At 46.3% G+C, this 26,714-nt stretch overlaps 1 protein-coding gene across 1 annotated transcript in view; it reads right to left on the bottom strand.

Moving 5' to 3' along the window:
• The window catches only part of Itga9 (integrin subunit alpha 9), a 311,746-nt gene that overhangs the window by 148,369 nt on the left and 136,663 nt on the right, over positions 1-26,714 (bottom strand). The gene's annotated exons all lie outside the window — the stretch shown is intronic.

Genomic DNA, 26,714 nt, shown 5'->3' with positions numbered 1-26,714 from the left:
CACACACCTATATGCATGTGCACATACAGATGCATACATACACAATGTTGTTGGAAAGGAGGTGGTCCTGGGAGGGAAACAAAAGTTTGCAAGGACCACAAGGCTTTGATCTGGGTCCATTCACTTACTATCTCTGAACCTGCCTTGTATGAAAAATGGATTGAGAGAATCAATTTTGCATGACTTTGTGAAGAAGAGACACAGTTGGGACTGATAGCACAGCCTTGTAATCCCAGCTATTTAGGAAGCTGAGACAGGAAGATTGAAAGTTCAAAGCCAGCCTGGGCAACTTAGTAAGACAGTGTTTGGGAGTTTTAAAAAGTGGTGTGGAGGTGACACACAGTAGCAGGTTTAATCTCCAGGGTTGGAAAAATAAATAGAGGGGTGAAGAGCAAGAGAGAACGAGACACAGTGTGTATGGAAGACGAGATCCTGGCATCAGGAAACGTGAACGGCAGCACCGTGATTACCACTTGGGAAAGAGCCTTGCAGAGCAAGACCTCAAGGTGAGGGGAAGGGAGAGACAAAGGGCAGACACAAGGGGAAAGTGGCCTTGCATTCCACAGCCAAGCCACGGATGTTTGAAGGAAGCGCTAAAGAAACAGCCCCACGAGCAATCAGAGCGACTGACAGGGTACAAGAGAGTGCAAGTGGGCTCTTCACAGAGCCGCTGCAGCCAGCTACACTCTGGATTCCAGCTGCTCTAACTGATGCCACTGCCTGTGCCTTTGAATCCTTCCCCCTTGGGTATGAGAATGGCTGAACATTAGTGGATGTCACTACTGTGACTATGCTGCATCATATGACAAAGGCACAGGAGGTTCACAGGTGTAATTAAAGTCCTGAACCAGACCGAGTTAATCAAATGGATGGTGATCTGGAGAGAGGGAGGGAGAGAGAGACAGAGAGAGACAGAGAGAGAGAGAGAGAGAGAGAGAGAGAGAGAGAGAGAGAGAGAGAGAGAGAGAGAAGGGTGGAGATTGACAAAGGGAAAAAATTGTAAAGAAAACAGCAGGCAGGACTTAGCCTATGCAAGAATAAACAATGGACAATGAACCCCTCAAACCCAAGGAGTTACAACATACCAAGTAAAGGATGGACTTTTGGTTTCACTATTATTAACCACAATTCTAGCCTAAATCAGAGATTATTAACCTAGAAGGGGCAATCAGGAGGTCTGTGACGCTGTGTAGAGGGGAAAAAATGCTTATTTTTTTGATCAACTTTTCACAAAGACTTAGCATTTTTCTTTCATCAAAAAATGTACACAGCTTGAGAAGTATTATAAAGACCTAAGCCCTCCATTAGTGGATATTCAAAGACTTAACACATGATGTTAAAATTGAAGATACTTTGAAGTATTGTTTAAGTTTAACAGTTCAAGGTTACAGATCTTGACTGAGGAGATAGCTCAGTCAGGTTTTGAGTTCAATTCTCAGAACTCAGGGGATTGAAAGAAAGAAAAGAAGGAAGGAAGGGGAGGAGGGATGGAGGGAGGGAGGGGAGAGGAGGGGAGGAGGGATGGAGGGAGGGAGGGGAGAGGAGGGGAGGAGGGATGGAGGGAGGGAGGAAGGGACGGGAGGAGGGAGGGAGAAAGGAAGTCAGGAGGCTAGGGGTGGTCGCACATGCACCTAGGCACCCAAGATGGGTGGATTCTTAGGGCTCAGTGGCTGGCCAGCCTAGTCTACTTGGTGAGTTCCAAACCAATGAGAGATCTTGTCTCAAAAAATCCCCAAAATGCACAGCACCTGAGGAACACCACCCGATGTCCTCTGCTATGCACCACCCACCACATGAACATGCACACACGTAAACACCAGCAACTTCAGGCGTTATTATACAATACATCACTAAAAAGAACCTAGATGACCATATTACAAACGTGGTCTAATAATTTTTATTTGCATTTTAATTTGCTTCTCAATATAACTGGATTTCTCTATGGTTCCATGTATGGTAAGTGCACTTAAAACATCCTTCTGGGAAGGTATTTATATGCATCTCCCAACTCCCCACGGGGTTTGTGACAGAATCAGTGAAGAGCTTCTGCCTTAATGAAGGAAGATGATGAGAGACCAGCCACTGGCTTCTGAAATGCTTAATATACTTTAGAGATGCAGAAACAAGCACTGTGGTACTTTAGTCTTCTGGGGACATAGGAACAAACTGGTCTTAGCAGTTAAAATACACCATCCATTACATTTTATGACAGGTTCAGGGCCTCGGCAGAAAAATCACCCTGAACCCCTGCGGTTTTAAGAATTTGGTCCCAAATAGATGTTTCAGGGCTGGATGTAGTGAAGCCACTTGGATGCTGGGAATTATAATCAAGCATCTGCTTCGCTGTGTGAGCCTGCAGGAGGGGCAGGGCAGGCTGGAGGATGCTGGCACCTTTTACAGAAGGGATCCTGACCCCTGGGGCAAGCCTGCTGCTTCATGATCCCAGAGAGGGTAACCAGAAAACTGAGACACTTTCCCTAGCCCTCGGTGGTGTGCAGAAATCCTGAACCATGACGAAATGCAGGGAAAGGCAAATACTGAGTTCACAGAATTTCTGTTACTCAAGCCGCAGTGAGCCTGTCTGCTCAGCTTGGGGCCCAGTGAACCTGGACCACTGTTCTGTGTGACTTACTGCTTAGAGTGAAGACAGAAGCTCCAGACAAACCTGCCATAAAACAAGGTCATCAAAATTCCAAGCATCTCCTCAAAGGAGGCACACTGAGGTCTGTTCTGTGCCATTCCGTTTCCTCTGGCTTTAGTGGACTCGCCAATGGCTGCAAGATCCAGTGGACCTTCTTTTCTTTGTCCTCATCTTTGACTCCTATCCATCCTTCTCAGGGTTGAATCTCTCCTTCAAGCTCATCGTCCCTGACTAGCCCTGATGTCACCCCTCCTGCCCCTGATGCCCCTACTTCTGGAGGGGCAACTCAGTAGAATTCCCCTCCAGCCCCAAGCCCAGTTCACATTCATCTCAGCATGCCCAGCTTTGATCATGGTGCATGGAACAAAGTGTCAGCTCAATAAACACTTGGTCAGATGAGCTGCAGTGGACAGTCATCTAGTTGTGAGTCACTGGCAAATTCTGAGAGCACTCTTCCTAAAAAAGGCAGATTTAACAGATCTTACATACGTAGTCAGTTTACAATATATTGATAAACCTTTTACTGACAACTACCTGAAGCTTTATCTCCTTGTGCACCACGATATCTTTCTGGAGTTGAGAAATACACATGTCTCCACACTAATTTTCTATTCAAACCCCTTTCCTTGCTAACCTTGGCAACTTAAAGCAATTTTTAAGGTCATGTCATATCTAGCCACAAACCTTTAGTCCTAAGTGCCAGATACCACTCTTTACTCACTCACCTCCAGCTTGGGGCTTTACCAGGAGTCCTGGCTAGTTTTGTGTCACCTTTATACAATCTAGAATCATCAGAGAGGAGGGAACCTCAATTGAGAAAATGCCTCCATAAGATCCAGCTGTGGGCAGGCGTGTAGGGAATTTTCTTAATTAGTGATTTCTGGGGGAGGGCCCAGTCCATAATGGTGGTGCCACCCTTGGGGTTGTTGGCCCTTGGTGCTATAAGAAAGCAGGCTGAGCAAGCCATAAGGAATAAGTCAGTAAGCAGCACCCTCCATGACCTCTGCTCCTGCCTCTGCATTCCTTCCCTGTTGAGTTCCTGTCCTGGCTTCCTTCAATGATGAACAGTGATGTAAAAGTGTAAGCCAAATAAATCCTTTCCTCCCCGAGTTGCTTTCTGGTCATGGTGTTTCATCACAACAATGGTAACCCTAACTAGGACAGAAATTGGTACAAAGAGTGGGGTATTGCTGTGACAGACCTGATCATGCGCTCTTGGGGAGGATTGTGGAAGGTCTTTGGAACTTTGGTTTATAAGATGCACTGAGTGTTCTGTAGCTAGAGTTTTCCTGCCTGGCCCACAGTCAGGACAAATCTTTCTCACCTGCCAGTCCCACAGCCACTCAGACCCAACCAAGTAAACACAGAGACTTATATTGCTTACAAACTGTATGGCCGTGGCAGGCTTCTTGCTAACTGTTCTTATAGCTTAAATTAATCCATTTCTATAAATCTATACCTTGCCATGTGGCTTGTGGCTTACCGGCATCTTCACATGCTGCTTGTCATCGTAGCGGCTGGCAGTGTCTCTGACTCAGCCTTCCACTTCCCAGCTTTATTCTCCTCCTTGTCCCGCCTATACTTCCTGCCTATCCACTGGCCAATCAGTGATTTATTTACCAACCAATCAGAGCAACACATTTGCCATACAGAACATCCCACAGCAGTGTTCATAGCTTGGTGAGCTGTTCAATGAGAGCTTGGAAGGTAAGTGTTTTGAGAGAAATGCAGATGATGGAGGCCTGGCTTGTAAAGTTTCAGAGGGAAGCAAAGACTCCACCAGGCTGTTTGTATGAGGAGTAGGCTGTGATTGACAAAAGGCCAGAACCACTGAAGTGAAACTGTGTTACTGGGACATCTTCAGCTGGTCAGCTGGAGCTGAGAAGTTAGTGGTGATTAAGAGGAGACCAGCACTTCCATGACCTACGCTGTCAGGTCTCATGTAGTTGGAGGTACAGACAGTTGTGTGCTGGGAACCAAACTCAGGTTCTCTGGAAGAGTAGCAAGTGTTCTTAACCCCTGAGCCATCTCTCCAGCCTGATCCCAAACCACCTTGGTTCATAAGGATGATTGCGTAGTCACCAACGCCTGTCTAACTTGCTCATCCATAGAATCTGTGAGCATGGTAAATTGCTGCTGTTTTATACTCATCAACTTGGGGATGGCTTGTTACTAAGTAGTACATAGCTAAATGTCTCATATTTTGTGGCAACTTCATTTGACAGTGTCATGGGTTGGGGGACATGTTATTCTCCTTGACAAGTATTCCGCACAGTGTTTAACACATGTTCACAGGGGCTAAACTACTCTCATTTAGTCGTTCAATAAATGCTCATTTCAGAAGGTGCTCTGAGCAGGGCAGAGTTTCCACAGCCAGCCTCATAGAGACATTACTTTTCGTTTTTCTTCAGATAAGACAAGATTTACTTGTACATAATTCCAATCCAAACCTAAAAAGCACAAAGCATTGTTCGAATCCAGAGCAAGAAGAAACCCTTCTCTGCTAAAGGACAAGGGGGTGCTCAGAATCAGGAAATGTGTGAGGGTGTGGGGTGGGGTAGGCATAGGGGCTGGTCGATGTGTGGCACTCCTAGAGGGACAGAGCAAGACAAACACCCATGTCATAAGATGAGCGCAGGAAGAACTGGTCATGCCATTCTAGCCAACACTTTGTTTCTGCGTGGATAAAAACCCATCCCTTGCTTTGTGGTGAGTCCCACATCTGGGAGGTGTCAGCATAAACCTCAGGGCAACAATGCCTCTGGTCAGAATGTGAGGTTTAGCATCTACCACACCACTCCCAACCGGGGACTGAATTACAGCCTCTGTTTCCAGGGCCACCCTAATCTGAAGATTCTAAGAAAACCTCAAAGAAACAAAAAACCTCTCTAGTTTTCTCAAATACACCATATGAGAGTTGGTCCCACTTACTGCCTAGAACAGCACTGAAGTCTTCAACTTGATGTCCCAGAAAAGCACAATAAAAGCCTTTTATTGGACTAGAGAAATGGCTCCTATATTTTCTGTGGTTCTCTCCACACCAAGGACAAAGTCATCTAAGAGGGTTCACAAATCCTGATGGACCATCTGGGGTCTTGAGGGCAACTGTATAAGACACATTATACAATTCAATGAACTGCCCAGAGTCTGCAAACCGACACTTTACATAGGACTACATCCAAGGACATCTGTCTTCCTGGGTTGGGTCATTTCCTATAAGTTTTAGTTTTTCCCTCCTCCTCCCCATCCCTCCTCCCCCTGCTCCTCTCCCTCCTCCTCCTTCCCCATTTCCCCCCATCCCCTCCTCTCTTTATTCCTCCCCTTCCATCGTCCCTCCCCCTCTACATCCCTCCTCTCTTCCTCCCTGCATCAATATCCAAACATGTCTTTTCCATTAGCAAAACAGCTAACTTTAGGGTCTTGAAATAATGATTTATGATCTATTTCATCTTAACCTTTTAAGTGGGCAAATTAATAACACTTCTCATATTGGAAAGGGAAACACAAATGACCAAGGCTTTTATGATGAATCTACCCTCTCTAACCAAGGGAAGTCTGGCTGTCCTCTTTCAAGGCATACTGTGAAAACATAACTGATATACACAGTCCTACCTGGGCTGGCCATTTGTAAGTTATCAGCTCAGAGCTGTGTCTTGTAGGGAAAGAACTGGCTGCATTTCCAACAGTCACTGGTAACCGAAAGCCTCTGCTTGCTTTTTTATGCCTGGCCATCCAGCTAGCCAGGCAGGAACAGAGAGAGTATCTTGGGAGGGGCTGAAGGGACGGCTCAGCTGTCAAGAGCACTTGCTGCTTTCATGGAGGACCTTGGTTCAGTTCCCAGCACCCATCTGGGGTGGCTCACAATGCTAATTAGTCCAGTTTGGGGGATCCAGTGTCTTTGGCTGCTGCAGGCATTGTGTGAGTGCACGTGTGTGGGTGCACAAAAACACACAATTAAAATGAGTCTATAAGAGTTTATGTGCATGTATGTGTGTCCGAGTATATGTCTGTGCACCACACATGCACAGGTGACCATAGAAGCTAGATGGTTCTAGGGGACCATCGGATCCCCAAGAATTGAAGTTACAGTCCTCTGCAAGAACAAGTGTCCTTAAATGCTGAGCCATCTTTCCAGCCCTCCAAATAAGTCTTTTTAGTAAAGTCTGAGACACAGCCACTAATGGTGAAGCTGGACTACCCCCATATTAAAGTGGTTATCAGTAACCAGGAACTCTATAGAGAAGCATCAGCCCTCTCACTAGCCCACACCCATCATAGCTTCTGGCTCCTAAGTCACTCCCCAGGCTAGGCTTCTTTTGAACAGTGATATTGCATCTACTGTATCTCACATCTCACACTATGATGGACAGCACTCAGCTGCCAATCTGTGACCTTTTCGAGTACTCTGGTCGTGTTGAATGTAAACTAATTCCTGTTACGTTGAATGCTAATGCCTTCATGTGAGAGCCAGAACTTCCCCAGTCATGAGATTCTAAAGGAAACTTAGATCCCATTTATAATTAATACTCACTGTACCCAAAAGCTTGCAACATGCTGTCAGTCTGGCTTTCCTTGGTGATTGAAAAGAACACTGTTGAGCCCAGTGGCTTTGTTCTTACACTGTTTCACTAGTCTGTACTAGAATAATCTTCAACATTTTCCTCCATACAGTTAGGCAGGCTACTAGGGTTTGACCATAATATATACTTTTGGTTCTAGGGAGATATGACAGCTCACCCACCCATCCATCCATTCAACTATCCACCTACACATCTACCCACACATTCATCTATCTGACCCACCCACCAATTTATTCCACCCATCCAGCTTCTATCCACCCATCCACCTAAACCCATCTACTTATCCACCCATTCATCCACCCATCCACCCATCCATCCATCTATCCATCCATTTACCCACCCACCCACCCACCTAACCATCCACTCATCCCATCCATCCATCTATCTGTCCACCCACTTATCCATCACTATCAAAGATCTGCTGGAAATACTCCTGTTCCTAGAGAAATAGACAAGTACAGAAACTCCTATAATGAGGACAAAGAGAACCACAAATTCAGATATTGTTTTTTAGGTTTTTTATGTGTTTGGGTGTTTTACCTGCATGTGTCTACATATCACTTATATGTAGTACCTCAGGGGTCAGAAGAGGGCATTGGGTACCCTGGAACTGGAGTCAAAGATGGTTGTGGACCACCATGTGGGCTTGGAATTGAACCTGGGTCCTCCACAAGAGTAGCCAGTGCTCTTCACCACAGAGCCACCTCTCCAGCCCCTGGTATAGCTATTATTACTGCCAGGCACATGTTACAATTCCCAGAGAAAGATCTTTCACAGGCTGAAAAGAGGATGTGTGCAAAAACAAACAAAAAGTGAAAAAACCAAAGTCTCACCCAAAACACAAAAACAAAAATACACAAACACTCAAGCGTGTATGTCGGAGGGACATTATTAGCCACTAAGAGTAGGAAATAATGGCATTCCTCCCTGGGGACCCGTTGTCATCCACAGCTACACAAGGCACCTAATGAGATCAAACCGAAAAAAGTAACAGAATTAACATCCTATCAAAAACACTGTAATCTCACAGAGCTGAGCAATTCCCTACATCTAGCCAGCAAACAGTAAACACTATGTGTAGCATGAATCTTAACAGTTCTTATTCATAAAAAACAAACTCAGAGCCTGGTATTGGGGTGAATACTGGAAGATCAGAGAGACAGAACAAGCCACAGCTATCTCACCTTGCCAACTTCTCAGCTGATCTTGTTTCCTCAGACTGGAAGCCTCTGTGTCCTCATATCCAAATGAATCTCAGCTGAACTGTGCTGCTCAAAGCCTAAAAGCTTAACCAGCCAAATGCTTCTAGTTCCTGGTCCTCACGCCTTATATACCTTTCTGCTTTCTGCCATCACTCTCTGGGATTAAAGGCTCTCTTTCTGGGATTAAAGGCGTGAGTCACCATGCTTGGCTGTATCCTTGAACACATGGATTTCTGCCTCTGGAATACTAGGATTAAAGATGTGTGCTACCACTGCCTAATCTTTATGTTTAATATAGTGGCTGTTCTGTCTCTGACCCCAGATAAGTTTATTAGGGTGCACAATATTTTGGGGAACACAATACCACCACAACTATGCATTCCCCAAATTTAGAGACACAAATTTTTGTAGTGAGCTTGTTGGGAATCATGGGAATGTGAGCTAATTCAGGTAATCCTTAGAGCTCGAAGAAGATGGTCTTCCAGAGAAAGAAACGTTCTCCTAGAGCTCTGACATGAAGCACAGTGGCCACAAACCATGCGTGGCTACTGGACTTAAACTTCTAAGATATAACTTGGAATTCAGCTCACTAGTTACATCTAGTTACAGCTCTTTCCTTTTTGGTTGTTATTATCTGTTACTTAATTCTCATTATGTTGAATTCTGAGGCCTTAATGTAATAGGCAAGGATATTTTCTCTCTCTCTCTCTCTCTCTCTCTCTCTCTCTCTCTCTCTCTCTCTCTCTCTCTCTGTGTGTGTGTGTGTGTGTGTGTGTGTGTGTGTGTGTGTGTGAGAGAGAGAGAGAGAGAGAGAGAGAGAGAGAGAGAGAGAGAGAGAGAGAGAGAGAGAGAAGTGTGTAAAGGCCTGAGTATGACATGGTATATGTGGAGGTCAGAGGTCAACTTTCAGAAGTTGGTTCTCTCCTTCCACCTTGTCAAAGCAAGGTCCCTCTTGCTGTATGCCACTCTTTGTACTCCAGGCTAGCTGCCCCCAATCTTTTGGACAATTCTCTTGTCTCTACCTCCCCTCTCACCATAAGAGTGCTGGGATCACTGATGCATGCCATGTTATCTAGCTTTTTATAAAGGTTCTAGGCACTGAAGTCAGGTGATCAGTGTTTTTATATACTGAGCCATCTCCTCAGAAGCCACACGGAGCCACTGTGAAATGGTGGTTCTATGTGGCTTGTGGCTCTGCTTCTTTAAGGGGCAGGTCTGGTACACTCTCCACTGCAGTATCACTCCATGAACATTTTACAGCTGGTCTCCAGGAGCCCCCAAACACTCCTGGATGACAGAACAGCCAACAGGTCAGTGCTATGGTGATATTTTATTTGTGGTGAAATGTGATTTTATTTGTATGGTAATAAATAAAAGTGCCTGGGAGTCAGAACTAATAACAAGCCATTTAGCAGAAGTCTGGCAGTGGTGGCGCACGCTCTTAATCCCAATCACATGACAGGCAGATCTCTGTGTATTCAAGGACACCACCAGCATGGAGACACACGCCTTTAATCTCAATACCAACCATAGAGACCTAGAGGTCTGTATAGACAGGCAGTGACGAGGAGGTCATGTGGTTGGGTTTACAACCAATGAGAAGGCAGAACAGAAAGTCAATAAAAAGACAGACACACAGGAAGTGGGTCTCTTTCTCAGGGGAAGGAGGGCAGCGGGTGGGAAGAAGGCGGGCTGGGTCTCAGCTCTCAGCTACTGCTCTGACCTCTGGGGCTTTTAACTCCGCATTTGGCTCTGTGTTTCTTATTTAATAAAACTGTTCAGAATTACATCTATACATTGCCACAACAGAAAATGCCACTTGGAACTGGCATTTCCTAGCCAAAGGATTCTTCATGGCCTACATGCTTGAAAAAAGGCAGACTTTCTTTGTTCGAAGCCAAAGTAAGTATTGTGAGACTCTCCCCTAACAACACTAAAGCACTTGGAGTTAGAATAGAGCAACCATCAGGACTGGAGGACAAGATGGCCCATGAGTACTGACTGGGTGCTAAAAGCCTGTGGCCTCTCATCAGTGGGAGAAAAACTATGGGTAGTTTAATGGGCCTCTCTAGATCGTCTTCATATCCATGATGCAATACATGAATGCATTGCCCACAGATGGGGAACAGAGACATGAACCCAGAAGCAAGGCTCAAGCATTCCAAGTCATTACCCCAGCAAATGGTTACATATGTATGACCACACCACGTGATTCCTAACCCAGCAGCCCTCCCCCTTAGAGACATCCACAGCCATAAGGAAACAAAAGCATCTTTTTAGTCCTGGGCAGTAATAAAACCTTGCTCACCAGGGGCAGCAGGGTAGGTTTCCGCCTTGCAGGGGGTTTTCACTGCCTCTCTATATGAATCACACTGTGGCTTGAATAAGCTTATGGTCCAAGTTTACAGAGGGCTTTATGAATACGTACTCCTTCTAGAAACCACATGAGAAAATACTTGTCCTTGTTTTATGAGGGGTGAACAGTTGAATGCCAGAGAGATCAAGAGACCTGCCCAGAAGGGTGCAGCAATGAACTGGCCAAGGCAGAATTCGAATGTAGCACCTCAGGGCCCAGGGGATGGGAGGTGCTTTCCAGTCCTGCAGGCACCCTGCCTGTGCTCTTGGGCTCTCCCACCTATTAGCCAAGTCACAGCCCCTGCTCCCAGCACACTGGGTGGAAACCCTCTACAGCTTCCCATTGCTTATCTGATTAGCTTCCCTCACTGAGCAGGGTCTGCCAAATTTGGCAGGAAGTGGTACTTCTCCATCACTCACGCACGCACGCACACGCACGTACGCATGCACTCACTCACATTTCTGTCAGCATGCAAAGTAGATTTCCGTATTGAATTTTCTTACCTACTAGGTTTGGGACGATCCTCCTCCCAACCCTCCCTCTCCCCAATCCACATCCCCACCTAAAATATTCTACAGCTCCCCACACCCCCTATTTCATTTTCACATAGTCTGTTCTATTTCCTTCCATACCACTGCCCCTTAAAGTCTCTCTTTCCTTCTCTCATGGGTCACTTTCTAGTTTTGTTTTCAAAAAGTTTTTATATATTTATGTAGAACATATAGGTGTGTGTAGAACATATATATGTATATAGAATGTATTTCCCCTCTATGTTCCCTCTTCTTGTCCCACCCCCCTCAAATGAGTCTTTGTTAGACAGTTTCACTTATACTTTCATATCATATACACATATGTGGTTTTATCCATATAAAATCTAGGAACTACAGGTAAGAGGAAACACCCACTATCCATGCTCCCCTGCTCCCCTAGAATCTAGTCTTCTAGACCTCCCTGCCACCATGTGAAGATTTTACTTATTTATATCATGATTTTATTTATTTATATCATATTTATATGATGAATGGTGTGTGTATGTGTGCCACAGCATGCATGTGGAGGTCAGAGGTTAACTTTATAACGTTTCCTTCCATCTTAATGCAGGTTCCAGGATAATACTCAGATCATCAGGCTTTGGGGCAAGTGCTTTCTCCCACTGAGCCATCCCGCTGCCCCACACGTCCACTTCCCATCATTCTTATTAGATGGAAGACCATAGCATGATAATCACCTATCTCAGGGACTCTCAAGAGTCCCTCCAACAAAGGGCCTGGTAAATTAGCTGCATCAGGTCATGGCTGGATGGACTAAAGCATTCCCCAGGCCTCACAGATGGACCTCATGTGTTCACAGAGGGGCAGGGGCCTCTCTACTTACAGTTTTTCCTCCACGCTCTGAAACTAACTCTCCTTTCAGGGAATTAAATGGGTGGAGTAAGAAACATTGAACCCCACCAAAAGGGACACCTGCCAAAAATTACATCTTTTGGGTTTCTCTTCAATGGCCAGTGAAGGAAAGAGAGGGGACATTTAGTAAAGGTGAATCATAATGACAGATGAAGCGGAACTGGGGCACGTGATTTCTGCACCGTTCCCCAAAGCGACACAAAGCCTTCAGTGTGGAAACTCTGGTTAAACGTTGGCTCCCTGGGCAAGGTTCTCTTAATGCTCGGCTTGTGTGTCTGATTACACAAGGAACCCGTTTTTCTGCTGCCCTCCCATAACACACGAGGAGGGAGATATTCCCATAAATTGCTTTTAAACACACTGAAAGGGGCAATTTCATCTCCCAGCAACCTGTTTCTAGAATTCACTGGCTGGCTGGCTTAATCTAGCTGTGGGATGGAATTTGACACAGTTAGTAAGCTGAGTCCATGAAAGCCTCATGCCTTTCTGAATGTGTTATCTCTATTTAGTTCTTGGCCTCTCCTAAGTCCTTCTCTATGTAAAGCTAAGCTACTTTAAGACTTGGTTGTCTCAAAAATTGTTTACGATTGCATGAGTAGGCAAAAGGAACTCCTGCTGGTCCTCAGCTTTTGTCTATTTTTTGGATTAAATGTCCTGCTTTTTGGTTCCATCACAAGGCCTGAAGCTGGGGAGCAGCAAGAATGATGCTCCAGTAACCTTCGAAGAGGGCTACATACCCATTCTCTTCTTCACCACCCTGATGAACTCTTGGCAACAAACTGTAGTGGAACGAAGAGCCAGGCTCTGGGACTCAAGGCCCCGGGTGAGATAATAAAGATGAACATTAAACCTTCCTGAGCCACACTTCCCTCCTGTGGCAAGGAAAGTGATGTAAATGAAGGACACCTCACAAATCGCGGCACATAGACAGAAGGTAGCCCCATCACAAAACGCTTGGTGAAACAAATGTCCCTGCTGCATGACCCCTTCCTGTCAGTAAGGAAACAGATGACATTTAAATGTCAGGGCCTGTGGAATGGCTCAGGGGCCATACCCTACTCCATTACATCTCATACAATTACCTTCCTATTTGTGGGTGTTGGGATGTTTCAATTTTTCTCCCACTATCAACAACACTGTACAAATTTTTCTATGGAGAAACTATACAACACTTGGTTGAATGATACCAACAATTAAAACATTTGATAAAGCCAAATTACACTGTTATCACTAGTAAATGCAAGTGGCCATTTACCTGTTTTTCACCTACATTTGCTACTGTTAATCTTTTACATATTTTGCTGTTATGAGTTATACATGCTATTTCATTGTTTCTTCCTCACTGGATTATAAGTGTGAATAAATGTTTTTGTCTGCTTATCATGCTATTGTATATCCTATATCCTAGACTAGGAATTGCTTTTGTGTTTCTTGTTTTATAGTTTTCTTACTGTACCAAAGAGATAGGTAGGTTAGGAAACTTCTGTCTATCATGTATTGTCTGCTACCATTTTCCTTCTAGACATTTTACCTTGTCATATAAAATGGGTTTTAATTATGTCAATCTATTCTTCACAATCTATTCTTGACATCTTATATTAAGGTGACCACCCTACTTAAAGTTCTTAGTCTTTTAATGCTTTTAGAGTCCTGGTTTTTTTTGGGGGGTGAGGGGGTACAGAGAAACAGGGTCTCATAGCCCTTGGATCTCAGGTTGGCCTTGCTCTTAGGTCAACAATGATCTTGAACTTCTGATCCTCCCTCCTTCCAGCTCCCTAGTGCTGAGATTACATGTGTGCACCACTAGGCCCCGCTTAGGTGACACTGGGCATGGAGCCTGGGGCTTGGTGCATGCTAGGCCAGTACTCTACCAACTGAGCCACATCCACAGCCCCCGGCCCTGCTTTTTATACATAACTCTCCATCCATCAGTAATATATTTCTGTGAATGTCATAAGGTTGTAATTTGTTTTACAAGTGTATCATGTACACTAATATTTAATTGATGGGTTGGCCTTTTCTAAGACCTTCTGTACTGATTACATATGGTTTTGGTATTTTATAATACATTTTTATATTTATGAATGGCCTTCTTCCATTGATTTATTTTTTAAATGCTTAATTCTTTTAATATACAAATTACACAATCAGGCTATGAAGCTCAATTTAATAAATAATTCTGTAATAGTGCTGGTAGGTGTGTGTCATAGCTCCAGATTTATGTGGTATTTCTTTCTCATTGAGTGAAATCTTTAAAATCCTGTATATAGTTTTAAAGTCTTCTTTTTATGGATCTCTCACCTTTCTTTAGGTTTATTCGTAGATGTTTTACATGTTGTTATTGGGAATTATGATTTTTAAATTAAAATTTATCACAAAGTCCCAGTATACAGGCAAACAATTTTTATGCTATGTTAAGCTGCCAAAACTTATTATAACAGCATATCCTGTTAGATTTTCTAAGCAGAGAGTACCAACTATGAAGGACAATGGTGTTGGCTTTCACTTTCCACTACTTACAAGCAATTTTTTTCCTATTGCATTGGCAATAATCCCTACTAACAGTGACAGCAAAAGTGCCATTCTCCTCTACGGTTCCTGAAACGACACACGTTACATGGATGTTTGCTGTGGACTTTTGGTCAGTCCACTTTAAGATTTTTCTTTTTATTTACATGTCTGTGTTCACATGTGCCACACGTGTGTGCAGTGCTCAGAGGCCGACAGAGGGCATCAGATCCCTTGAAGCTACAGTCACAGGTGGCTGTGATGTGGGTGGTGGTCCAAATTCTGGTCCCCTGCAAGAGCAGCAAGCACCCTTAACCACTGAGCTATCCCTCCAGCTCCTATTGAGCATACTTTAAATTTTCCTTTGGGAGTTACTTCAGACCTAAGACTTTTCCACCTGCACTTCAACTATGGATGCACATGCTTCTATTATTGCCACAAAATGGGCAAGGACTTCCCAGGATTTCTGAAATTCCTAAAACAGTCGCTGCTTCACAAGACATCACCACTTGATGCTAGCTGAATACACCGATGGGCTATAAAACAAAGATGTTTTTAAGATCATGTTTTATGGCTATTTTCTATTTTCAGAAAAAGAAAGCCACCAGTTTTGACTTTAGGATTCTGATTACTGGAAGAAATGCAAGTTCTGATATGCAACTGAGAATTCTGTTAAAGACTGAGTCATTTGCAGAGTTCAAGTGTGACTGACATCAGAAATGGAAGTGACCATTGCTTAGGTTGATAGTCTGTGGATACTACCATGTCTGGAAATAATTCTATTCTGTCTGGAAAAATCCTGGAATGTAAATAGCTCCTAGAGAGCATGTGACATGATCTCGTTATGCTGCTTTGGAGGACTCACTAATGGGGCAAAAGTTCATGGGATGCTGAAAACTGACTCCCAGTTCCTGCATCATCTCCCCCCGCCCTCTGGTAACACCACCTGACTGAGTGCTTTTCTGCGGCCATCACTCCTCCTGGCTTCCGAGTTCTCTTCAGGCTGAGGACATTTCCAGTCCAGAGCATCTGACTCTGTTCACATCACATGCTTCCTCTCTTCCTGGTCTTATCCAAGACTGGGAGTACACAGAGTCTGTGGTAGCAACCGGCTTGCTCAGAAAGATACTGTGGATGGAGGAATGGAAGTCTCCCAGGGGAAGACAGAAGCATGGCGGAAAGGAAGGGTCTGCTATGCCTCTCGTTCTCTGAGTAGGCTGGGAAGTGTAAGGACTCCCACAAAGCTCTGCTCGCTCTTGGAAGGACTGGTGTGGGAGCTTGGGAGATGGCTCATGGGTAATGTACTTGCCCCCACAAACACGATGACCTGTGTTCAGTCTCCAGCACCCGTGTGAAAAAGCTGTGAGGAGGGGCTGAAGAGATGGCTCAGTGGTTAAGAACACTTGAGGCTATTGCAGAGGACCCGGGTTCAGTTACCAGAACCCATAAGGTGGCTCCAGTTCCAAGGAGACGTGACACTCTCTTCTGACCTCTACAGGCTCCTGAACACATGTGATGCACATACATACACTCAGGCATGCACACACACATGAATGAATAAACAAATGTTTCTGAAAACTGGGAGCAGTGGTACCTGTAAAACTAGCATTGAGGAGCTGGAGACAGGAGGACCCCTGGGGCTCACAGGCCAGATAATCTTGCCAAATTGGTGAAGTCCAGGTTCAGCTAAAGATTCTGACTCAGGAAACAAGGAGGAGAGTGATAAAGGAAGATACCCAGCAGTGACTTCTGGCCTCCACACCTGCACATGCATGTACCCCTCATCTACATCTGTACATGCATGTACCCCCAACACGCGCACACACAACTGGTCCCTGTGGTGGGGGAAGGGATCTAAGAGTCCCATCATGGGTCCACAGGTAAGCCATAAAAATCTCTCTTCACAGTCACATGACTAGTAACTGTGGACAACATCCGCTTCACATAGTTTGCACTACGCTGTTTGCATTCACACTGTTATATCCAACCCTTCTCAGCCAGCAATTGCCAGTTAAGGGTGAAAAAGACGAGGAGTCTGCACAGCTTCTCAGTCCAGGAAGCTGGGAGGGTATGTGTGTTTGTGGTTGAGGGATTTCCATCCTTGCCTGTGGGACTCAAAGGAAGAGATGCTGTACTCAAAGGAGAAATTGTGCCCTGCTCTCCTCTCCTGGGGATGGGATGCAGGGCTATGCACACGACAGGGAAGTTCTCAGTACTGCCCTCATTCCAGCCCTTTCTGCCCAAGTTATCCTTGAGGGAGGTCACACTATATCAGAGACCACTAAAGATAGACTGAGTCAGACACGGGAAGAGAAAGCATTGGGAAAGAGAGAGCTAGCAGTACCCTGTCTAGATTCTGATTTCCTCCACCTTCCTGGCCCCATCACATGCTGGCTGGATCCCTAAATACATAGTGGATCTTCCTCTCTACTACCAAGCCTGCTCTGAGGAGGCAATTCCTGCCCTGGATCTGCTAAAGAAGGGAGGTAAAGTAAGAGGCACATTTGGGGCACAGGGAAGAGCCCACTTTGATCTGGGTGTGGAATAGAAACAGGGAGCAGAGGGGACCACAAGAGCAAGGTAAAGTGACGGCACACAAGGAAGGGCCTTGAACGTCTCCACTGATGATCTATGACTGTGGAGGCATTTGAAGTGGGGACCACCATCTAGATAGATGCCTTTCCATGTCAAGCCCAGGCACAGAGGTGGGCAATATGAAAGAATGCCAACTGTCTTCTCCCTCCGTGTCTCTGGCTCCTAGGACCATGTGATGTGGTTCAAGTCAGTGTTTTGCACACATACACTCTTGGAATCGCTGTCCCACACTGCTCAGGTGTGGAGGTGGCCTGGAGGAAGGCCACAACGAGAGAGGATGAAATTCCCTTGTTTACCTGAGAGCCTCGTGTCACAGGGTTTGAAAACATGGCTCCCTTTCCCTCCTAGACTGACTTTCCTTTCTAAATTTCTAGTATGGATAAGTATTAATTCCCTGCTGTCTTCTGAACCTCAACTCCGAGGTCATATTGCACAAAGACAGAGGTGACAGTCTAAGGGAAGTGGGATCTTATAGAGACCATGTGTTTCAAGCTAAAAAAAATGAGGACACAATGAATTTTGGGTAAGAGGGGGAAAAGACCCTTACTAAGAATTCATTATGCCTTAGCCATACAAACAACTGTTAGTAAATCCTCAAGTAGAACTGTGTGTGTTGTGAGCGTACATGTAGAGGCCAGACATTGACTTTGAACATCTCTCCTGGCCACTCATCACATTATTTTTTGAGACAGAGTCTCTCACTGGACCATAGCTCATCAATTTAGCTAGGCCGACTGGCCAATAGGCTTCTTCAGGGATCTTCCTATGGCTTCCCCCCACCCCCAGTGCTTAATTTCAGACACAGGGTGCCATGCCTAGGGATGGAGACCTAAACCCAGGTCCTCTTGCTTTACCAACTGAGCCATCTCCCTAGCCCTAAAATGATCTTCTAAGATGGACACAGTTAGCAATTCCATCTTTACCCTTAACTGAGGGGGACAGTTAAATGAAGACTCCGGCTTGACAGGTCTCATGTGACTCCAAAGCCCACGGGCTCTGTCCTCAGCACACACATGATTTTATCCTTCTTTCTACATGTGTATCTTAAGCACATGGTATGGTGGTTCATTTCATCAAGAGGCAGCCTTAGCTTCCCCATCCAACGGAGCTCATAAGGGACAGCATCATGCCACTTCTAAAGCCTGAGCAAGCAAGGACTTGTTGGCTTCTACTTCACTCATCACGCCTTACCCATCATGTCATAAGACCCACGCACACAGTGCTAACCTATCTTCAGTACTTGAGTGCTTGCTGACTGGCCCAACACAACAGTGAAAGGATGAGGGGAGAAAACCTCTCCAACAGGTAGAAGAAGCCTTTCAACCTTCCTGCCACACAGAACACATGAAGGGGGTTTCCAGTGCCTCTCAGGCCCAGGTCCAGAGACAGCCGAGTCACGTGGCTGTAGTACTGCCTGAGGGCTGGATCACTTTGCACCTCCCCATGTAAGGGCAAAGAGAATGTTCTTAAGAAATGAGTGGTAGGAAAGTGCCCCAAAGTGTCCTTTCTCATGGGCTGGCAAATGCCGCGCCAAGAAAGGAATGGAATGGTGAAGCGGCCCTTAGACATTGTTTGAGTAGAGGGGAACAGTCAAGTGAGGTTAAGGCCATCTGAGCCGGACTCCGCTCCTACCACACAGCCAGGGCCACTTCTGATGACTCAAATAATGAGACAAAGTAGCTACGTTTACTTTGCAGTGTTTATGCTGCTCTGGCATTTTCTGAATTGTGCACTTTGGACGGGGAGTCTGTTTGCTTTCACTCCTGGTTATTTTTTTCCACAGTGTTTGGACTCAGTCTGGGCACCTGCCATTAGAGATTGTTGCCATCTGCACTTCTTGCTGGGATGGTCTCTTCTCACTGGGTTTTCTTCTCCCTGTGCGCCTGGCCTTTGCAATGCCAATGCTACTGTCTGGCCTGCTGCTGCTGGTACTGGCCACTCTGGGCTCCTGGCTCCACTGGAGGGTAGATGGATTTACCCTTTACATAGTCTGGGTCCTCTGGAATCTTCTCCACCACTCCAAACTTGGCTTCTGGGGTTCTGGGTTGCCTAAGATACATTTGGTGTCATGGTTATCTCCATATTTCAGCATAGCTTTTCTTCCATCTTGACAGTGCTTCTCTTCCTGATGCTCCAGATGTCCAGATGTGAAACAGAGCAACTGTGTTCCAGACCCTCTTTTGTGTCATCTTATGTCCCAGATGTGAAACACAGGGCCTGTGTTCCAGACCCTTCCATGTCATCTTATGGCACTGTAGAACAAGACTCCAAGAGGCACACATTCCCTAGGGGAAGTATCTTTCACGATTTACTAACAGAGTCCATGTGATTCCAAATCTGATGCTAACTTGAAGAACACTGATATACCATAAACGGTTTCCTTCCTGGTGGAACAGGAGCCCCAAAGAGTCCTGTTTCATTGCCCTGTTAGCACTAACTGGCTTTAAATCAACCTTAGAATCTTACTCTGACATACTTCTCCATTTTGTAGGTCTTGGTCTGGCCTGTTGATCATCCTTCTTTTCTTCTACCTCCTAAAGCCCCGTGTACCACAAACTCCATCAAGGAAACTGTCTTCAAGCCCTTGCAGCCCTGGTATTACCTCTGTACTTGGGCACCTATGAACTGCCAGGGCATCGGATGATGTCATGTGAGTTGCACTCTGCTTTAGGCAGCCCTTGGTGGCTTCACAACTCTTGTATCTCAGGCTGGCTGTAGAGCCCCAGGTCACCCGGCCAGTGCTCAGCAAACATCGATCCCTCTAGTACTGAAAGGTCCTGTGCAGGCTGCTGGGATATCAAATGAATACAAATCTTTTCAAAGTGGATTGGTTGGGACTGGTAATTGCTGCTATTCAGTTCCCACCTACTGTATTATATGTCAGGCTCGTACTAAGCAGGGTACAGATGAAGACTCACTTTGCCCTTCTTGGAGAGGAGGAGTCATGACTACTCATTTGCATGTGGGAGACTGAGATTGCCCTGTGCAGCTATATACCTTGCCAGGGTTGAACGTGGTGGTGTGACGAGTCTAGCCTCCTGGTGTCTGTCTCACACATTTGTTCCCTTCCTTTCCAATAATCAGCCCTTCCAACTCATTCCAAATTTCATGCAAATCCTTGAAGAGTGCAAAGAAGGTTCTTTAACAGTGACCCCCCTTCTGAAACTTTGAACTGCGCCCTACTGTCCATACTGGTCCCCAGGGTTTAAAAGTCTGAGGGAGAGAGGTAGCCAAGGAATTTGCTGATAGGTCTAGGAATGAGACCACTACTCTTCCCTTACTCTGCTCAGGTTCACCCTAGAGATTTGAGCCCCACCCTGCAGGCTCAACAGTAGAGGGCTATCACTCTGACTTTCATATCCCCATATCAGCCCACACCCACAAAGTGTCTGTAAGTCCCCACTCCAGTGGCCGGCTGGTAGCCCAGAGCTCAGGTGACCCCAGGGCTCTGACCTCAGGCTTACAGGCACTATTGGAACCTACGAGCCCACAGGAGGTAACAGCAAACTGCACTGAGTGACCCACTGGCTCACGGGCCAAGTGGCTTGTGGCTGCAGCCCCAGCCGTGGCCTCTGCTGGCTCCCCCTTTCTGGGGACGTCTGAGTCATGCCAGCTTCCAGTCCTTCTTGGCATCACATGCCCAGAGCAATGAATCCAAGGCCAAAGAGAGCAAAAGGAGTTGTACCAGTGCAAGGCCAGAACACATGCTTCGGACCCGGGACAGAAGGTCAGGATGTTAGGCTCCACGCTTCTGCTTCCCTCCTGGCTCAGACAGGAGAGAACTCAAGACTGGAAGGACATGCCTGGAGAAGCACGCTCTGCTGTCTTCCTTGGATGAGTTCTGTCCCCCGAATTTGTATGAGTAAGCTCCCCTTGTAACTGTGTTTGAAAACAGAGCCTTTGGAGAAGTAAGCAGGCCATGAAGGAGAGCCTTTGAGATGGGACCTGTGCCCTCAGAAGAGGAGGCACCAGAAGGTTCTCTTATGTGTGTGTTCCTTCCTACCCTCCCCACCCCACCTCCTTTCTCTCCTTGTCATGTGAAGTAACAGAGAAAGGCGACAATCTATTTACCAGGAAGTCCTCATCAGAAACCAGCCATTCTGACAACCTAATCTCATACTTGTGGCCCTCAGAGCTGTGACAGTCAAATTCTGTTACATACGCCACCCATTCCATAGTGCTTTGTCACGGAGACTAAGCAGTCTACGACACTGGCCCCTGGTTATGAACGTCCCTTTGACGCTTCTTATGATGAGCTTTGTACTTGGAGACCGAAGGGCAGATCTTGTCAGGGGCTGAAGGTGTGAATATAGTACCAACATCTTCCTGAACTACCCATCCATGAGATTGCAGAAGGGATGCACGATCATTAACCACCTTTCTATGGGTTCCTGTATTCATGACACAGCTCTATAGCATCAGGCCATGGTGGTCCACTGGCCAGCCTGAGCATTCCGTCTTTTTATCTTTTCCTCTTCCAGTCAGACATATCATTCACCTGTCTGCCAACTAGAGACCTCAGGGGGGTCTCAGGCCACCTATGTCCCTTCATTGTTCCACACATACTCAATCATCGAGCAATAGCCAATCCCACTCTCCTGTCATCTCTCAAGGACATCTGCTCTTCATCTCCCAGCCCAATCCCATGGCATTACATGAATGAGCTGGCTGCCCTGCCTGAGCCAAATTTCCCAGACTCTTTTGAGGCCAGCAGTGGCCATGTGACTAAATCTTCATTGATGGACAGTGAGTGGAAGGAATATGGGTCATTTCAAGGTGGAGATGTGCCTTCTCCATTGACTATTCCTCCTTCTGTCCCTAGGGAGCTAAAGACTTTGTAGTCCTGAGGGAATGGTAGAGTTAACTACAGAAGGAACATGGAGCCCCCAAACCCCATGTGGAAAAAGGTACCTCCAGTGAGGAACAGCCCGGCTTGACTGACACACCAACACCGAACCACCTTGGGTATGCTGGAACCGCAGATCTTGTTAGGCAGTTAGTATTGTGTTAAATGGTAAGTACAAGGCTGTCTTGTTGCTAACGGGGGTAAACAAGCATGGTCAGCAGAGGAACAACAGGAAAAGACACATCTCCAGTCCCACAAGGAGACGGGGATGCTAGACAGAAGTTTTGATCATCTCCCAACACAGGGTGTAAGATAGGGACCACAAGGTGAGCCCTATCCACAGACCACCCTTATTCATCCCTGACTAAAGTTGGTTTCAAAACCTCATCTATGTTTATTTCTCTTTTTAGAATCTAAGGCAAATTAAATCTCAGGCCCCCATGACTAAGAAATCCTACCTTTTTTTGATCCCTGACAAAGCATGGACCCAGACAAACTTTCAGACTAGAAATCAAGGGACTTCAGGCTGCAAGTCTGGCAAAGGGCGGCTCTTGAGGTCAATCCTGCTGGGGTTGGAGCACAGGGAGACACAGGACAGAGGTCAGCCGGGAGGAAAGGGCCAGGAACATTTTCTGGATCCTGCCAGGGCTCAAGCAATACTATTCAGGTCTTCTGCTAAGGTGCAAATGGGGGTGGAAGCGTCTGGGCTTTGCACAAAGGACCGTCAAAGCCCCAGTGTCTATAGTCAAGGGAAGGAGGCAGTGCTACAGCCAATCTAAGAAAGGCCCCATGAAGAAATCGTCCTCCTGACTCAATTCCAGCTGCTTGCCCACTTCTCTATGGGCTATTCCCACCTCCCCACCATCTCTCCACCCCCACCTCCCCACCCCACCACCAGCAGTCCACAGAAGCAGGGTAAATGCACAGCTAGAGTGCCTTGTTCCCTGAGATGGGTGCACTGGAGTCCACACATGACAGCGGAATTCATTCCATCCCAGGTTACATAATCACCCAGCTACAGCCAAGGTCTGAACCGATGATTAACAGAGAAAAAGCTCCAAAAGAATAAATTCCAGGGCCATTAGGCAAATGGTCCTTTTTAAACAAACACTAGCTTTCACTTTAGCACAGACATCATGTAAAGAAGCGAGGAAGAAGGGCGAGGTCGGAAGAGAAGGGACCTGTCCGAAATCACAACACTTTCACTTTGTAGAATCCAGATCCTCTAGGCATCCCTAAGGTCCAGGACTCTGGGGCCAGGGCAGGAAAGTTCCTCCAGATCAGTTCTGTCCAATACCACATTGTCTTTCCACCAGTGCCTTAGGGCCCACCCCCAGACCTGTAAGGAGGACAGCTGCCCTTGGCGATAGACCCAGGAGAACCTCCCAACCCCAGGCCGGTGCCAAAGAACAGGGTGGGTATCTCTTGGAAAGTATCCAGATTACTGGTCACACCATAGTTCTAAGCAGAACTGAGCTGCTGTGGCCACAGCTCAACAGTCCAGCTTGACTACAGGCACACATAGGAACAATACATCTTTAGAATGCGTCCTGAAAGACCAGGAACCAGTGAGCAAAAGAGAACCCAGCCCTCCTTCCTGCTGGCCCCTTCACACACACACACCCTCACTCAGCTGGACCCCACCCTAATCCTCCACCCAGCCCTGGAATATCTTCCTCCCATCTTGTCCTCTATCTCAGCCAGCCAGGAGAACAGGGCCTGGGGTGGCGTGAGGACAGGCCCTGGCTCATGGGGACTGCCTAGCCAAAAACCAAGGTTCATGAAAAGATGGCCTCCTCAAAAATGGAGAAAAGCACCTACGACATCCAGGGATGGGTGGATACCTCTTTGAAGGAACAGCCATATAGGTGCCTGATTATCACACCTAGACCATCTATGCACATGCACAGGAGGCCACTGAGTGTGACATGGAGTCAGATAACAACTGTGAAGGAGGGCTGAGCCAGGAGCCAGCTCCCCAAAAGTGGTTTGCTTGTGCACTGAACTTTGAGGAGCCCACGAATTCTAAGTTCGATTTTGGCCTTCTAGATGAACAAGAGGACAGAACATAGAGTATTAAATGCTGCCTTGACTTATTATTTTTAAATATTGAGACTTCACTGAGTAGAATTTCATTTGTACTCTGGTATAAGTGACAGGAGTCTCTACATAGAACCTCAAATGTAGACAAGGTTGTAAGAGGCAAAGCAGGGCCATGGGAGCTGATCCCTCTCCCTATTTCACTGAGAGTAGGAAGACAGCCCAAGGGGGAAAAAACTGACAAATAAAGCCTGAGCCAGCCTGAGCCCACTTGAGCATGCACACACTCTACTCCCTAAAGAGGAGAAATTTGGTCTTGTATCACAAAGGTACCCGGACCTGCTCCCCTCTGCCTGGCCAGGTGACCCCAGACAAGGCACGTGAGCCTCTGTTCTTTCATCTGTCCCTTCATGAGCTGGCAGTCACTGTCCTTCCCTCCAACCTGCTTTGAAGATTGGAGTCAGACTGATGCACAGTAGGCTCTCCTAAAACGGTCATTGTCACACTGGGTGCCTTGCAGGAATTAGTGACTGGAAGGTGGGGTGGATAGATGGAATTAGTGGATGAGTATGTAGATGGGCAAGCGGACAGATGGACAGACAATGGGCAGGTGGACAAGTTTTTGAATGTACATCCCGAAGTACACAGCCCTCAGAAACTGTCCATCTGGTACCGATTCACCCAGCTCTGCCCCTTGAAATGAACCTCAAATGCCACAACACAAACTCCATTTGTCTTTCAGAAAGAAAAACAGAAACAAAAGGCTTGGCACTCATTCCTGGAGCTGGGACTTGCATTTCACACTTTTAAAGTAGTTCCCTGAGCTCACAGCAAGGGACAAAGCTCAGCTCCAGAAGACACATCTTAGGGCTCTCTGTCCTGAGAGTCTCAAAGACACATCATGGCCTAGGGTCTACTCTGGAGCACAGAGTTGTTTTTTAGTTGTAGAAATTATTGATTTAATGGAGGCTTCAATTTTGGCCACTGACATTTAAATGCAGAATGATAAAATAAATATGCTGCCTGTCCTGATACATAATGTCATATATGCTAAGGGATCTATTAATAAATCAGCTTCGACCCAAGGTGCCACCATGGATGAAGAAACTGCGCCAATAAGAAAACACATGGGTACCACAGCTCCTGTTCCTACATGCCCTCAGCCTTATAGTAATTCATTCCACATTGCCCTAGACTCTGGGGGAGGGTCTGCGAATGGGTGTGGCTTGGGGATGGAAAGAGAGTAAGAGAATTGAGTGTCACAAACAGCATGTGTGATGCAACAGAAAAATGCTCCACTCAACACCCTTAGAGAGCTCAGCCAGCCATTTCCTTGGAGGGTCACAGAAGCAACAGTCAGACGCACAGCAAGTTCACAGGCCACCCAGGCTGCCCAGCCACTGATTAAAATCCGGTAGTATTCCCAAGTGTATTGACTATGTTCTAAAGCTGCTTTCCCCTGTCTCAGTCACCGATCTATGGCTGTGAAGAGACACCACGACCAAGGCAGCTCTTACAAGGAAAGAATTTAGTTGGGGGCTTGCTTACAGTTTTCGGGACTTAGTCCATTGTCATCATGGGAGGGAGCGTGGTGGGAGAGAGCATGGGGGGAGGAAGCGTGGGAGGAGGGAGCATGGGGGGAGGGAGCGTGGGGGAGGGAGCATGGGCACAAGCATGCATGGTGCTAGAGGAATAGCTAAGAGCTAGATCCTGATCCATAGGCAGAGTGTGATGGTTTAACAGAAAACGGCCCCCAAAGGGAGTGGCACTATTAGGAGATGTGATCCTGTTGGAGGAAGTATGTCACTGTGGAGGCGGGCTTTGAGGTCTCATATATGCTTAAGCCATACCCACTAAGTCAGACCACTTCCTGTTGCCTGTAAGATGTAGGACTCTCAGCTCCTTCTCCAGCATTCTGTCTGCCTGTGTGTGTCATGTCCCACCATGATGATAACGGACTGAACTCTAAACTGTAAGCTGCCAGGTCAATGAAATGTTTTCCTTGTAAGAGTTGCCATGGTCATGGTGTCTCTTCACAGCAATAGAAACTCTAACTAAGACAGAGAGAGAGAGAGAGAGAGAGAGAGAGAGAGAGAGAGAGAGAGAGAGAGAGAGAGATTGGGATCTGTCTGGCATAGGTTTTAAAGCCTCAAAGCCCACCTCCAGTGATGCACTTCCTCCAACAAGGCCATACTGCCTAATCTTCTAATCCTATCTAATAGTTCCATTCCATGGTGACTAAGCATTCATATATGAGCCTATGAGAGTCATTCTTACTCAAAACCCCACCCCCAAAGTCCTCAGAACATGTGCATCTGATAGTGAAGGTACAAAACCATCTGGTTTCAGAGTAATTAGATATTTTCTAGCCATAGGAAACACATTCTTATTTTTATTATTGTGCATTAGTGTTTTGCCATGTGAAGTTTTGGGTCCCCAGAACTGGAGTTACAGACAGCTGTGAGCTGACATGTGGGTGCTGGGGTGCTGGGAGTTGAACCCAGGTCCTCTGGAAAGGCAGTCAGTGCTCTTAACCGCCAAGC

This window comes from Peromyscus eremicus, chromosome 7, assembly GCF_949786415.1.
Source record: "Peromyscus eremicus chromosome 7, PerEre_H2_v1, whole genome shotgun sequence".
In the NCBI taxonomy this organism is placed as follows: Eukaryota; Metazoa; Chordata; class Mammalia; order Rodentia; family Cricetidae; genus Peromyscus; species Peromyscus eremicus.
The sequence above is the reverse complement of the archived record's forward strand: the minus strand, read 5'-3'. Positions and strand labels throughout refer to the sequence as shown.